This window comes from Triticum urartu, chromosome 2A (assembly GCF_056163025.1).
Source record: "Triticum urartu cultivar PI428250 chromosome 2A, HENAU_Tu73, whole genome shotgun sequence".
In the NCBI taxonomy this organism is placed as follows: Eukaryota; Viridiplantae; Streptophyta; class Magnoliopsida; order Poales; family Poaceae; genus Triticum; species Triticum urartu.
This window is the reverse complement of record NC_141874.1, coordinates 291,757,870-291,773,998: the sequence shown is the minus strand read 5'-3', so window position 1 is coordinate 291,773,998 and position 16,129 is coordinate 291,757,870.

Here is a 16,129-nt window from a genome sequence, read left to right as displayed (position 1 = left end):
CTGGCGTTGTTGTGTCTAGAAAAATGTTTTGAGTCTTATAGGATTATATATATCGGAGAGTAGGATTCTTTTTACTCCTCTGTCCCTTCGTTGGTCTGGTGAGGCCTCCTGACGTAGAGTTTTGACCCTTCTCTTCTCAAATTTTATGAATTTTTTTAGGATCACGAGGGTATCTTGGAATTGTTCCAATGGTTTTGTGACGAGAACATTGTTCTTGGTGCCTCCTGACATTTAGGGGTTGTGGCAGTGTCCCGGGGAGTTGAGCTCCGAGGTGTTGTCATCACAATTGTATCGTTGCAGTTCTGGAATACCTGAGTTTCGCCGACATCGAAAATCTCTTTTATGCAGTTGTTGGTGATATAACCTCGACGCCACCCAGTACTGGGGTGGGAGTTCGGGAGTATTGCCATAACTCGTATAACGGATGCTTTTTGAAGGTTGAGGTACATGATTTCCGAAGTTTTCTTGGTTATGTGTTGAAGGATGGATACAGCTGGATGTAGGAATTGTTAGTTTGGGTGAGATATTATGCTTCCCCTGTATCCCCAACACCTGATTGCATGACCAGAAAGTTTTGGGAGTTTATAAGTGGGAATTCAAGTATATCATAGGATATCTTTCCAACAAACACATGATATGATATGGGATCTATCATATGTTTGTTTCCGGCTTATTCTGCAAGCCAATCCTTTGTTTTGTTTTGGGGTTGTGGTATTCGAGTTGCTTCAATGTCAAGTGTTGATTCCATAACTTTCCTAAGAGATGCTCTCTTATTTCTATGGGAGTATTAATCCTTCTTGATCATCAAGGTTGTCATCTCAATTCTATTTTCCAACCGGTGTGCTTCTCTTCAAGTGGTTTCGATCATTTTAACATCCGCAAGATCCAATCTCAGTTTTCTCAACGGTGTTCATTTCATCCATCCCAAGTTGTCTTTGTTTTCCCACCCTCCCACCCTTGTTTCTTCAAGGACTCAGATTTCTTAATCAAGTATCCTTTTATGGATGTGAAGTCTCCCCATTCTTTTCCGTCAATGTTCTTACCCGGTGGTTCTCGTGAAGATGGTCTACAAGTTCAACATTCTTCATTCTCTTTCTTCTCCGGTGGAACCAATTCAATCTTTGTTGATCATATCCTTTTCCTCGTTTCAAATGCTTTCTCATGCCGGTGCACCTCTTAATCATCCACTCCTCGCTATTCATTTGTCTGGAGTGCTGAAGAGATCTCAGAAGGCTTGTCTTTTCAATCAAGATCAGTTCAACCTATTTCGAGGTTGTTATCTCATTCAAGCCATTTAACTCAACTGGTGCAATCTCTCTTTTCAAGTAATCGTTCAACGGTGTTTCTTTTGAGTAGGCCCTAACCCACAGGTCTTTTCCCAGGATCTTACCTGACTCTTCTAATTTTCCCAGAGTTTTTCTCAAATTCATTTCAAACTTTGACGTAAGAATGATTTGTCATCAGTCAAATGTCTTTCTCCAAGATCTTTCAAATTCTTTTAATCGTTGGTTCAACCTTTCTAATTTTCATTCTGGAGTTCCTCAAAAATTCATGGTGGTGTTTCTCTTCATCATTTTCAACACTTGAAGACCGAAGAAGTGTTTCCTCTAAATCTTGCTCCATTCTCTTCAAGATTCTTGGTGCTAGCTTTATGCCATCCTCACAATTATTTTTGATTGTGAGATATTCTTTTCACCCATCCGGAGCAATTCAGGATTCTTTTCAGTTTGATTCTCCGGAGCCCATCATCTCAGAATTATTCTTTCCATCTTTCAGCTCTCGTTCTCCAAATCTTACCGATGCATCATTCAAATATCCTCTAATCAGTTCATGATCTCTTCATTCTCATGTATATAAATCCTAGCAAGCATCTTCCTTCATTTTCTAATTCTTCCCGGTATTTCTTTATCTTTTCTTCGTTCATTTTCAATTCTATGGTGGTTTGTTCAAGATTTCTCTTCCTTTGTGTTCATATCAATTTATTCGTTGTTTCAATCCTACCGGTGGTTCGTTGAAGACCTTCCCAAGTTTATGCTATATCGCTCTTAATCCTTTCTACGAGAATAAGTAGGATGTCAACTCTGTTGCTTCTCATCAATCTAAATTGGTGAAGGATACGCATAACGTAATTCTTATTATTGTTTCATCAAAATTCTTGATTTCAGTTGTTCATCTTTCTTTCCGGAGTGCCAAGTTTTTCTCCGTAATGTCATTGCAAAGCTCCATCTAATCATTGCAAGGCTTCACCTTGTCTTTTCAACTTCTCTTTCCTTCCGTTATCCTTTTTTATTACCGGAGTTCTTCAAGGAGGCTCTACATGTCGGCTCATCAAGGATTTAATTCCTTCTCGAAGTGTTCATCGAGATTCTTTTCAAAGGAGATCAAGTATTCTTCATCTTGCATTCCGAAGTGCAATTCTTTCTATCTTATCTTTTCAAGTGGTGTTATGTCTTTCTTGACAATTTTCCTTCGTGTTTCATGAGTCACAAGTTGTCCGGAATGACATATTTTAAACCCATCATTTTCAATTCATTCATGGGATCCTCTGCTATCCATCAATCTCTTCATTGGAGTTATCTTGGGTTATATTTCACCTAAAGCTTTCCCGAAGGATTGTTGCTATTGTGGTGCTTGTAAATGATCCAAGTTCTTCATTTATCCTTCCGGTGAGATAAGTTTCTCGTCTCCTTGTTTATATCAATCCAAAACTATTTTTTTCGTTAGTGGCAGAATTTCACCTCAAGATTTCGACGTGTTTTCCATAAGCCCATTTCAAGCTTATTCTTTTCGTTGTTGATTCTTCCAACAACTCTGTTCAATCCATCTTTGTAAGGATGCTCTTTGTAATTCAATTATGGGAGAAGTTGTCATTTTTCTTCTCTGTTCTTTTTCTTTCCAACCATCTAGTTTCCCATTCATTTGTTCCGGAGGCATTGTGATGTTGCTCTCTTTGACCCATCACCTTGTTTTGTCAAGATCATGTTCTTTCCTTTTTCTTGCTTAAACATTTAACCGGAGTGTTGTGCCCTCTTTTCAAGTTCTTCCCATTTTATCAAGTTTTTGTCTCCCTTCTCAACCAGAGTGCTGTCTGAAATCTTTATTACCTCTTGTGCCATTCTTTCAATAGTTCCAGAGGCAGTGTGTTCCTGATTTCTTCAAGTATCCTCTCAGCTTGTCAAGGTCATGTTCAATTCCTTCCATTTACAGTCGGAGTGCTATCCAAATTATATCATTCTTATTCCTTCTCTATCTTGTTTTAACCGGAGTGTTGTGTCTATCATTCCTCTTATAACCGGAGTCTCATCCCAATGCTTTCTTTTTGGCCAAGTTTATATTCTTTACCTTCCTTTTCCAACCGGAGTGTTGTCGTAATTGATCCTTATCGTTCCTTGTACTTCTCGTTTCTACCGGAGTGTTTTCAACTTTGTTCATCTTCGCCGTATTCTTTCTTTCAGTTTGTTCAACCTCTCAAGGTTCTTTGGTTTCACTCATTTTTCAAAGAAGCAACTTAGTTTTACCTCTTTCCCTTCCTCTTCTGTTTTCTCCGGTGCCATCCTAGATCTCGGGATGAGATCTTCTTGTAGTGGTGGAGTGTTCTGACCACCCGAGACCGATGCGCCAGGTGTCTTCCAGTTATTCACTGTTGTTGTCGTGTCTTTCGCTTGTGTGTTGCATCTTGCCATGTCATCATCCGCATTGCATCTGCATGTTTTCAAAACATGCATTCGTCCGGGTCTCCCCGTTCTCTCCGTTGGCCATTCTGAGCCCAGACACACGCGCTCGCGGCACGTCCGGAATATTATTTTATAAGTAGCCGAAAACTGTTCTCGGAATGGGTTGAAAGTTGGCGTGGAGTGTTGTTATGTTGTTACTAGGTCGCCTGCCAAGTTCCATCGCATTCGGAGTCCATTTGACGCCCCAACGTTAACTATAGCGGCATTATAGCCGGTCAAACGTCAGACATTTTCGGCCACCGAAAACGGTTGCCTGGCTTTCCCTATCTTTCCTACCTAGACCATCTACACAGTCCACTACCAACCGCCAGGTCCAATCTAACCTCTCTCGTCAGCCCGCGGCCCTCCTCGCGCGCGCGTTTGAAAGCTGTCCCGGACCCGACCCGGACAGTCGTCACCGTTGGATTCAGATCATCCCCAAACATGTACAAAACATATCCGTTTTTCTTTTTGGTCTCCCTAGCCTATTTATCTTGAGCGTCCGATCTAAATCGGAGGGACCGGATTAGCCCCTAACCTAAACCACTCACTATATAAATCTGAGCAAACCCTAAAAATTGGGACCCTTGTCCCATCACGCCGCCGCCAGCATCTCCCACCTCGGGATCCTTCCATTCTCGACTGAGCTTTGCTTCTCTTCTCGCTCTCGTTTGCGTAAGTTAGTCACCATTTATGCTAGTGCTTGCTGCAGCTCCACCTCACTACCTTTTCTTACCCATAAACTTAAATAGTCTTGATCTCGTGGGTGTGAGATTGCTGAATCCTCGTGGCTCACAGATACTTCCAAAACAGTTGCAGGTGCCGATGCTACTAGTGCAGGTGACGCAACCTAGCTCAAGTGGGAGCTCGATGAAGATCTTGATCGTTGTTTTGTTTCCTTTCCTTTTGATCGGTAGTGGAGCCCAGTTGGGGCGATCGGGGATCTATGCATTATGGCTTGTCTTTCTTTATTTGGTTCCGTAGTCGGACCTTCATTGTATCTGGATGATGTAATGCTATATTTATGTATTGTGTGAAGTGGAGATTGTAAGCCAACTCTTTATCCCTTTCTTATTCTGTACATGGGATGTGTAAAGATTAGCCCTCTTGCGACATGCGTACTATGTGGTTATGCCTCTAAGTCGTGCTCCGACATGTGGGAGATATAGCCGCATCGTGGGTGTTACATTCAACGGCCTGTGCGAGCACTCTGCTCAACTAAAACGAAGCAGACAGCAGCGCAGGCACGAGGTTCAGAGCGGCAGCAGCGGCGGAGACGAGCAGGTCCAGGTGCGGGACGTCGTTCTCCGGCGAGGTACTTGGCAGCGGTGCTACGAGCCACCGGATCCGGTGGGGTTCAAGTAGGCAGGGGAGGCAGCGTCTCTTGACGCTTGACCTGGAGCAGGGAAGCAGAGTGATTTGGCGTTGGGTCAATGCACGCGCAGAGGACGAGCCAGGGAGGTCGACGCGGTCCTGAGCATCGCGGTCAACGGGAGCGCGCAATAAGCGGGCGCCTCATCCCCTGCTCGTCAGGGATCAGAGCAGCGGTGGCAAACTTGCAGCGGATCCGTCAGGTGGACTTGGTGCGACGATGGCGAGGAAACAGCGGCGCGGCAGGGGCACGGCGGGAATGGAGGCAGTGACGGGGATTTCCGGTGGCGGAGCTCGACGCGGAGACCGGTAGTGGCTTCCATGGCGCCGGTGTGCTCCTGTGAAGAGAGCAAAGAGAGAGACGAGGTGAGGGAAGAACCAGAGAGGGAAAAAGGGACGCAGGGAGACAGAGAACCAGGCGGCGAGGGCTCACCTGCTGGTGCTGCTCATCGGTGGAGGGAGCTCTGGTGGTGGTGCGGCTTGCCGCGCGCGAAGGACGGGCGAGGACGGAGGGGAACGAGGCAGGAACTAGATCGAGGAGAATGAGCACTGGAACATGGGGCTCTCTATTGATGCGGTAGGTGGGAGGATGAACTGGGAGGCTACGGACTGTTCGATCCGGATCTGACGGTCCAGAACGACGGTGGGATGGATGGATGTGGTTGGGTGGATCTGGAAAATGAGGTAGGCAGGCTGGTTCGGTGCTGGATCCGAGGATGGTGGCTGCGCAGTAGGGGCTAGGAGCTAGGCTAAGGTTTGGTTTAGAAAGATTTGGTTAGGGGGTGGTCTAACATATAGAAAGTGGATGAAAGGAGATGGATTTGGATCATCGGATCGTAATCCGAAGGACGAGAATAAAAATGCTAAGGAGTCCAATAAATAAAACAATGATATTTTGGGGATGTTTGGGGATGATCCGGATCCAACCGTGATGACTGTCCAGGTCGGGTTCGGGTAAATTTCGGACGCACACACGAGGGGGTTCGATGAACTGTGCAAAGGGGGTTAGACGAACGAGGTCAAGTGTGTGGATGGACTGAGAAGAGTGAGGAGGAATGCAACCCGGCAACCGTTTCCGGAGACCAAAAATGTCCGACATTTAGACCGACTATAATGAAGCTATAGTTATCCGTTGGGGCATCAAACGGACTCCAAATGCGATAAAACATGACTGGCGGTCTATCTAAACTATAATAAGACTGCACGCCAAATTTCATCCCATTCCAAGAACATTTTCCGGCCACCTATAATATAATATTTTGGACGTGCCGCGGGTGCGTGGAAGTGTGTCTGGGCTCAGAATGGATAATAGAGAGAACGAGGAGACTGGGACGGATGCGAGTTTTGAAAACATGATGATGCAATGCACACGATGACATGGAAAGATGCGACACGCAAGCAAATGAAAAGGCAACAACAACGAATAACTGAAAGACACCTGGCACGTCGGTCTCGGCGCGTTACAACACTCCACCACTACAAGAGGATGTCATCCTGAGATCTAGGATGGCACCAGAGAGAAACGGAAGAGGAAGAGAAGAGGTAAAACTAATTGCTTCTTTGACAAATGAGTGAAACCAAAGAACCTTGAGAGGTTGAAAACTTGAAAGAAAGAATACAATGGAGATGAACGAAGTTGAAAAGACTCAGTTAGAAAAGAGGAACAAGGAACATTACTAGAACCTTGTAGGTTGAAAGACATAAGAAAAGTGTTACAATGTACAAGAAGTACATGCAAGCACTCTGGTAGCAACGAAATGAACAAGGAACGATAAAGATCAAATATGACAACACCCCGCTTGGAAATGGAAGGCATAAATATGAACTTGGAAAAATGAAAGCACTTGGATGAGACTCCGGTTAGAAGAGGAATGATATCCACAACACTCCAGTTGAAACAAGATAGAGAAGGAATAAGAATGATATAATTTGGAGAGCACTCCGACTGAATGGAAAAAATTCAACATGAACTTGAAAAGATGAGAGGATACTTGATGTGATCAACAACACACTGCCACCAGAACTATTGAAAGAATGGCACAAGGGGTAAAAAAGATTTCAAATAGCACTCCGATTGAGAAGGGAGGCAAAACTTGACAAAATGCGAAGAACTTGAAAAGAGGGCATGACACTCCGGTTGAATGGATAAGCGAAAGTAAAGAACATGATCTTTGACAAAAAAATGGGATGATGGTTGAAGAAAGCAAACCACAATGCCTCCGGAACGAAAGAATAGAAGTTGGATCGTTGGAAAGGATAGAATTGAGAAGAAAATGACAACTTCTGCCACAAATGATCTTGGAAAACACCCTTCCAAGAAGGTTATAACGGAGTTCTTGGAAACCAACAATGAACGAATCAGCTTGTAGTGGGCTTATGGAAAACTTCTCAAAATTATGAGGTGAAATTCTGCCACTAACGGAAACAATAGATTGGATTGATATCAACAAGGAGATGAGAAACTTATTCCACCGGGAGGATAAATGAAGAACCTGGGTCATTTATGAGCACCATAAATAGCAAAATCCTTAGGGAAAGCTTTAGGTGAAATATAACCCAATATAACTCCAACAAAGAGATTGATGGATTGAGAAGAGCTCATGCTCGAAGAAATTGATGTGTTTAACTTTCCCATTCCTTACAACTTTTGAATCATGAATAATGAAGGAAATTGTCAAATATGACATAACACCATCTCAAAAGATAAGTAGAACGAATTGCACTTTGGAATGCAAAAAGAAGAATACTTGAGTTCCTCCAAGCAAAACCTTGAAGAACACTTCGAGAATGAATTAAATCTTTGAAGAACCACCATGTTTAGCCTTCGTGAAGAACTCCGGTAATAAAAGAATGAGCAGGAGGAAGTGAAGGATGAAAGAATAAGATTGAGGCCTTGCAATGATTGGATGAAGCTTTCCGACGAGATAATAAGGAAAACTTGGAACTCCGGAAAAGAAAAGATGAACAACTAGAAACCGAGAATAGATATCATGAACGAACTCCAAAAAAGAAAAGATGAAGCATCACGAACCGAGAATGTGATATGAAGGACAACTCCAGAGAGGAAGATGAATCACCTGATTGAACCAAGAATAATAATTATGTTATGCGTATCCTTCACCAATTTAGATTGATGACAAGCAACAGATTTGGCATACTACTTATTCTCATAAAAAGGATTAAGACAGATATAGCGCAAACTTGGGAATGTCTTGAATGAACCACCGGTATGATTGGAAAGAACGAATGAATTGATAAATAACCAAGGAAGAGAACTCTTAAACGAACCACCGTAAGAATTGAAAATGAACGAAGAGAAGATAAGGAAAACACTGGGAAGAATTATAAAAAGAACGAAGGTACTTGAGGGAATTCAGATACAAGTGGACGAAGAAGGTTGCGAGCTGTTTAGAGAATACTTGAATGATGCACCGGTAAGATTTGGAGAACGAGAGTTGAAAGCTTGAATGAATAATTCTAAGATGATGGGCTACGGAGAATCAATGTGAGAAGACTCTTGAATTGCTCCGGATGGGTGAAAAGAATTCTCACAAGCGAATACAATTATGAGAGGATGGCATAAGGCTAGAACCATGAATCTTTGGAAGAACGGGTAAGGATTTAAGAGAAACTCTTCTTCAGTCTTCAAAATCCGAGAATGACGACGAGAAATAGAAAGGTTGAACCAACAATGAAAAGAATTTGAAAGGTCTTAGAGAAAGCATTTGACTGATGAATATTTCATTCTGATGTCAAACTTGGAATGAGATTTAGAATAGCTCCGGGAAAATTAGAAGAGTCGGGTAAGATCCTGGGAAAAGACCTGTGGGTTAGGGCCCACTCAAAAGAAACACCGTTGAACAATTACTTGAAAGGGATATTGCGCTGGTTGAATTAAATGGCTTGAATGAGATAACATCCTCAAAAGAACTTGTAACACCCACGATGCGGCTATATCTCCCATGTGTCGGGGCACGACTTAGAGGCATAGCCGCATGGTAGGTTTGTCGCAAGAGTGGTAATCTTCACACAATCCCATGTACTGAATAATAAAGGGATAAAGAGTTGGCTTACAATCGCCACTTCACACAAATACAAGTTAAACATACATCATCCAGAATACAAACAAGGTCCGACTACGGAACCAAAATAAAGGAAGACAACCCCAATTGCTAGATCCCCGATCGCCCCAACTGGGCTCCACTACTGATCAACAGGAAAATGAAACAAAACAACGAACACGATCTTCATCGAGCTCCCACTTGAGCTCGGTTGTGTCACCTGCACTGGCATCATAGGCACCTGCATCTGTTTGGAAGTATCTGTGAGCCACGAGGACTCAGCAATCTCACACCCGCGAGATCAAGACTATTTAAGCTTATGGGTAGGAAAGGGTAGTGAGGTGGAGCTGCAGCAAGCACTAGAATATATGGTGGCTAACATACGCAAATAAGAGCGAGAAGAGAAGCAATGCACGGTCGTGAACTAGAAGTGATGAAGAAGTGATCCTGAAACTACTTACGTTCAAACATAACACAAGACCCGTGTTCACTTCCCGGACTCCGCTGAGAAGAGACCATCATGGGTACACACACGGTTGATTCATTTTAATTAAGTTAAGTGTCAAATTGTATACAATCAGATATTAACAAATTCCCATCTGCCACATAACCACGGGCACGACTTTCGAAAGTTCAAACCCTGGAGGGGTGTCCCAACTTAGCCCATCACAAGCACTCATGGTCAATGAAGGATATTCCTTCTCCCGGGAAGACCCGAGCAGTCTTGGAGTCCCGGTTACAAGACATTTCAACAATGGTAAAACAAGACCAGCAAAGCCGCCCGATGTGCCGACAATCCTGATAGGAGCTACACATATCTCGTTCTCATGGCAACACCGGATAGGTCAAGCTACGAGTAAAACCAGCCCTCAAGTTGCACCGAGCTGGCCCCACAGGTTGCCCGGTTCGGACCAACACTTAGAGAAGCACTGGCCCGGGGGGGTTAAAATAAAGATGACCCTCGGGAGTGCGACTCCCAAGGGAAAAGTAGGTGGCGGTGAGGCAAATGGTAAAACCAAGGTTGGGCCTTGCTGGAGCAGTTTTATTCAAAGCGAACTGTCAAGGGGTTCCCATAACACCCAACCGCCTAAGGGACGCTAAATCAAGGAACATAACACCTGTATGACGGAAACTAGGGCGGCAAGAGTGAAACAAAACACCAGGCATAAGGCCGAGCCTTCCACCCTTTACCAAGTATATAGATGCATTAATTAAATAAGAGATAATAATGATATCCCAACAATAACCATGTTCCAACATGGAACAAACTTCATCTTCACCTGCAACTAGCAACGCTATAGGAGGGGCCGATCAAAAGCGATAACATAGCCAAACAACGGTTTGCTAGGAAAGGTGGGATAGAGTCTTGACATGGCAACATGGGACGCATGATATAGCAAGTGGTAGGTAGCACGACATAGCAATAGAGCGATCAACTGGCAAGCAAAGATAGAAGTGATTTCGAGGATGTGGTCATCTTGCCTGAGATCCCGCAAGGAAGAAGAACGAGTCCATGAAGAAGACAAACAGATGTAGTCGAATGAAACCTCACAACTCCGGAACAAAACTGAAGCTAATGAGAGAAGCAACCTGGAAAGAAGCAAGCAACATAGTAAACAACCAGCACATAAACATGGCATGATGCACAACCAAGTATGATGCATGTCCGGTTTAATGATTCATGGCATGGCATGTAAAATTGCACAAACAAAACTACAAATTAAGTGGAGCACAATATGCAACGAGTTGCATATTGACAGAACACCACATTCAAGTTATTTAGTTCGATCTCGTTTATGTACCCAACAATATTAAATGTTCATTAACATGGCAACAGGTGAAGCATAATTAAACTAACTATCTAGTCAAGTTTAAATGAGGCTGGAAATAACAAACAACAATTCCGGAAAATCCTCATGTGCATATTCTAGATTTGGTATTGTTCTTCCCTAAACCATATTTTAAAGTTGTTAACATGCAAAGTAAAGCCACCATGTTAAACTAGGTATTTTTCTACCCCATTTACATATAAAGTTTATTAAATTTCGAGCTACGGTTATTAAGTTATGAATTAAAGCATTTTAACGTGGCATTGGAGCAAATTTAAACAAACAACATTTTAAACATGGTTGAAAATGACATATTATGAAACTAGAAGAAAAACTAAGCATTTTACCTATATAAATATTTCAATCCGATGCATCATTTGTGAGTTATTAAATGCATGATCTAGGGGGACTTTTTTGTAAAACTGCAAAACACTGGATAATTAACAAATTCTCTCGTCAGGAAAAAAACAGGACACATGCCGAACCTAAAACTGGAGGAGGCCCAACAGAAGGAAAAAAGGAGCGCCCGGGGGAGCTGCTCACATTGGGCTCTAGGGAGCTTGGCCTTGGAAATCACGGATGGGCCTTGAGCGCTGGATGGCTTGCGGGAGGTGCGGCAGACCACGCGGGATGGCGATGCTTCAACGGCCTGGGCAAGCGCTCTGCTCACCTAAAATGAAGCAGAGAGCAGTGCGGGCACGAGGTTCAGAGCGGCAGCGGCGGCGGAGACGAGCGGGTCCAGGTATGGGACGTCGTTCTCCGGCGAGGTACTTGGCGGTGGCGGCGGTGCTACGAGCCACCGGATCCGGCAGGGTTCAAGTCGGCAGCGGAGGCACAGGTGCTTGACGCTTGACCTGGAGCAGGGAAGTACAGGGACTTGACGCGGGGTCAACGCACGCGCAAAGGATGAGCCGGGCAGGTCGACGCAGTCCTGAGCATCATGGTCAATGGGAGCGGGCGCCTCGTCCCCTGCTCGTCAGGGAGCAGAGCAATGGTGGCGAACTTGCGGCGGATCCGTCAGGTGGACTTGGTGCGACGGCGGCTAGGAAACGACGGTGGAACAGGGGCACGGCGGGAACGGCGCGGGAATGGAGGCAGCGACGGGGATCTCCGGTGGCGGAGCTCGACGCGGAGGCCGGCGGTGGCTTCCATGGCGCCGGTGTGCTCCTGTGAAGAGAGCAAAGAGAGAGACGAGGTGAGGGAGAACCAGAGAGGGGGAAAAAGGGACACAGGGAGACAGAGAACCAGGCGGCGAGGGCTCATCTGCCGGTGGTGTTCGTCGGCGGAGGGAGCTCCGGTGGTGCTGCGGCTTGCCGCGCGTGAAGGATGGGTGAGGACGGAAGGAAACGAGGCAGGAACTAGCTCGAGGAGAACAAGTGCTGGAACGTGGGGCTCTCTGTTGATGCGGTAGGAGGGAGGATGAATTGGGAGGCTACGGACTGTTCGATCCGGATCTGACGGTCCAGGGCGACGGTGGGATGGATGGATGTGGTTGGGTGGATCTGGAAAACAAGGTAGGCAAGCTGGTACGGTGCTGGATCCGAGGATGGTGGCGGCGCAATAGGGGCTAGGAGCTAGGCTAGGGTTTGGTTTAGGCAGATTTTGTTAGGGGGTGGTCTAACATATAGCAAATGGATGAAAGCAGAGGGATTTGGATCATCGGATCGAAATCCGAAGGACGAGAGTAAATATGCTAAGGAGTCCAATAAATAAAACGATCATATTTTGGGGATGTTTGGGGATGATCCGGATCCAACAGTGACGACTGCCCGGGTCGGGTTCGGGTAAATTTCGGACGCACACAAGAGGGGGTTCGGTGCATTGTGCAAAAGGTGTTAGACGAACGAGGTCAAGTGTGTGGTTGGACTGAGAAGAGAGAGGAGGAATGCAACTCGTCAACCGTTTCTGGAGACCGAAAATGTCTGACATTTAGAACGACTATAATGCCGCTATAGTTATCCGTTGGGGCATCAAACAAAGTCCGAATGCGATAGAACTTGGCAGGCGGTCTATCTACACTATAATAAGACCACACACCAACTTTCATCCCATTCGATAACATTTTCCGGCCACCTATAATATAATATTTCGGATGTGCCACAGGCGCATGGAAGTGTGTCTGGGCTCAGAACGGACAACAGAGAGAATGAGGAGACCGGGACGGATGCAAGTTTTGAAAACATGATGATGCAATGCACATGATGACATGGCAAGATGCGACACGCAAGCAACTGACAAGGCAACAACAACAAATAACTGAAAGACACCTTGCGCGTCGGTCTCGTGGCGTTACAACACTCCACCACTACAAGAGGATGTCGTCCCGAGATCTAGGATGGCACCGGAGAGAAACGGAAGAGGAAGAGAAGAGGTAAAACTAATTGCTTCTTTGACAAATGAGTGAAACCAAAGAACCTTGAGAGGTTGAAATCTTGAAAGAAAGAATACAACGGAGATGAATGAAGTTGAAAACACTCCGTTAGAAAAGAGGAACAAGGAACATTACTAGAACCTTGTAGGTTGAAAGACATAAGAAAAGTGTTACAATGTACAAGAAGTACATGAAAGCACTCCGGTAGCAACGAAATGAACAAGGAACGATAAATAAAAAATACGACAACACTCCGCTTGGAAATGGAAGGCATAAATATGAACTTGGCAAAATGAAAGCACTTGGATGAGACTCCGGTTAGAAGAGGAATGATAGCCACAACACTCCAGTTGAAACAAGAACTTCAACATGAACTCCGACTGAATGGAAGAAATTCAACATGAACTTGAAAAGATGAGAGGATACTTGATGTGATCAACAATACACTGCCTCCAGAACTATTGAAAGAATGGCACAAGGGGTAAGAAAGATTTCAGACAGCACTCCGGTTGAGAAGGGAAGCAAAACTTGACAAAATGCGAAGAACTTGAAAAGAGGGCATGACACTCCGGTTGAATGGATAAGCGAAAGTAAAGAACATGATCTTTGACAAAAAAATGGGATGATGGTTGAAGAAAGCAAACCACAATGCCTCCGGAACGAAAGAATAGAAGTTGGATCGTTGGAAAGGATAGAATTGAGAAGAAAATGACAACTTCTGCCACAAATGAGCTTGGAAAACACCCTTCCAAGAAGGTTATAACGGAGTTGTTGGAAACCAAGAAAGAACAAATCAACTTGTAGTGGGCTTATGGAAAACTTCTCAAAATTATGAGGTGAAATTCTGCCACTAACGGAAACAATAGATTGGATTGATATCAACAAGGAGACGAGAAACTTATTCCACCGGGAGGATAAATGAAGAACCTGGGTCATTTATGAGCACCATAAATAGCAAAATCCTTAGGGAAAGCTTTAGGTGAAATATAACCCAAAATAACTCGAACAAAGAGATTGATGGATTGAGAAGAGCTCATGCTCGAAGAAATTGATGTGTTTAACTAACCCATTCCTGACAACTTTTGAATCATGCAACATGAAGGAAATTGTCAAATATGACATAACACCATCTCAAAAGATAAGTAGAAGGAATTGCACTTTGGAATGCTAGAAGAAGAATACTTGAGCTCCTCCAAGGAAAATCTTGAAGAACACTTCGAGAATGAATTAAATCTTTGAAGAACCACCATGTTTAGCCTTCATGGAGAACTCCAGTAATAAAAGAATGAGCAGAAGGAAGTGAAGGATGAAAGAATAAGATTGAGGCCTTGCAATGATTGGATGAAGCTTTGCGACGAGACAATGCAGAAAACTTGGAACTCCGGAAAAGAAAAGATGAACAACTAGAAACCGAGAATTGATATCATGAACGAACTCCAAAAAAGATAAGATGAAGCATCTCGAACCGAGAATGTGATATGAAGGAAAACTCCGGAGAGAAAGATGAATCACCTGGATGAACCAAGAATAAGAATTATGTTATGCGTATCCTTCACCAATTTAGTTTGATGACAAGCAACAGATTTGGCATACTACTTATTCTCGTAAAAAGGATTAAGACAGATATAGCGCAAACTTGGGAATGTTTTGAACGAACCACCGGTAGTATTGGAAAGAACAAATGAATTGATAAATAACCAAGGAAGAGAACACTTGAATGAACCACCGTAAGAATTGAAAATGAACGAAGAGAAGATAAGGAAAACACTGGGAAGAATTATAAAAAGAACGAAGATACTTGAGGGAATTCAGATACAAGTGGACGAAGAAGGTCACGAGCTGATTAGAGAATACTTGAATGATGCACCGGTAAGATTTGGAGAACGAGAGTTGAAAGCTTGAATGAATAATTCTAAGGTGATGGGCTACGGAGAATCAATCTGAGAAGACTCTAGAATTGCTCCGGATGGGTGAAAAGAATTCTCACAATCGAAAACAATTATGAGAGGATGGCATAAGGCTAGAAACATGAATCTTTGGAAGCACGGGTAAGGATTTAAGAGAAACTCTTCTTCGGTCTTCAAATCCGAGAATGACGACGAGAAATAGAAAGGTTGAACCAACGTTGAAAAGAATTTGAAAGGTCTTAGAGAAAGCATTGGACTGATGAATATTTCATTCTTACGTAAAACTTGGAATGAAATTTAGAATAGCTCTGAGAAAATGAGAAGAGTCGGGTAAGATCCTGGGAAAAGACCTGTGGGTTAGGGCCCACTAAAAAGAAACACCGTTGAACAAATACTTGAAAGGGAGATTGCGCTGGTTGAATTAAATGGCTTGAATGAGATAACATCCTCAAAAGAACTTGAGCGAATTGATGATGGAAACTTGAATCTTCTGAGATATCTTCAGCACTTCGGATGTGAATAGAGAGAGGTGAGCGATTAAGAGGTGCACCGGCATGGGAAAACATTTAAAACGAGGAAAAGAATATGATCAACAAAGCTTGAATTGAATCCACCGGAGAGGAAATGAAGAATTATAGACTCGAAGCTTCCTTAGTATCTTCATGAGAATCATCGGATAAGAACATTGACGGAAAAGAATGGAGAGACTTCCCATCAATAAAAGGATACTTGAATTAGAAATCAGAGTCCTTGAAGGAAAAGGGTGGGAGGGTGGGAAAACAAAGGCAACTTGGGCATATGGAATGGATACCATCTAGAAAACTTAGAGTTGATCTTGCGGATGTTGAAATGATCGGATCCACTTGAAGAGAAACAC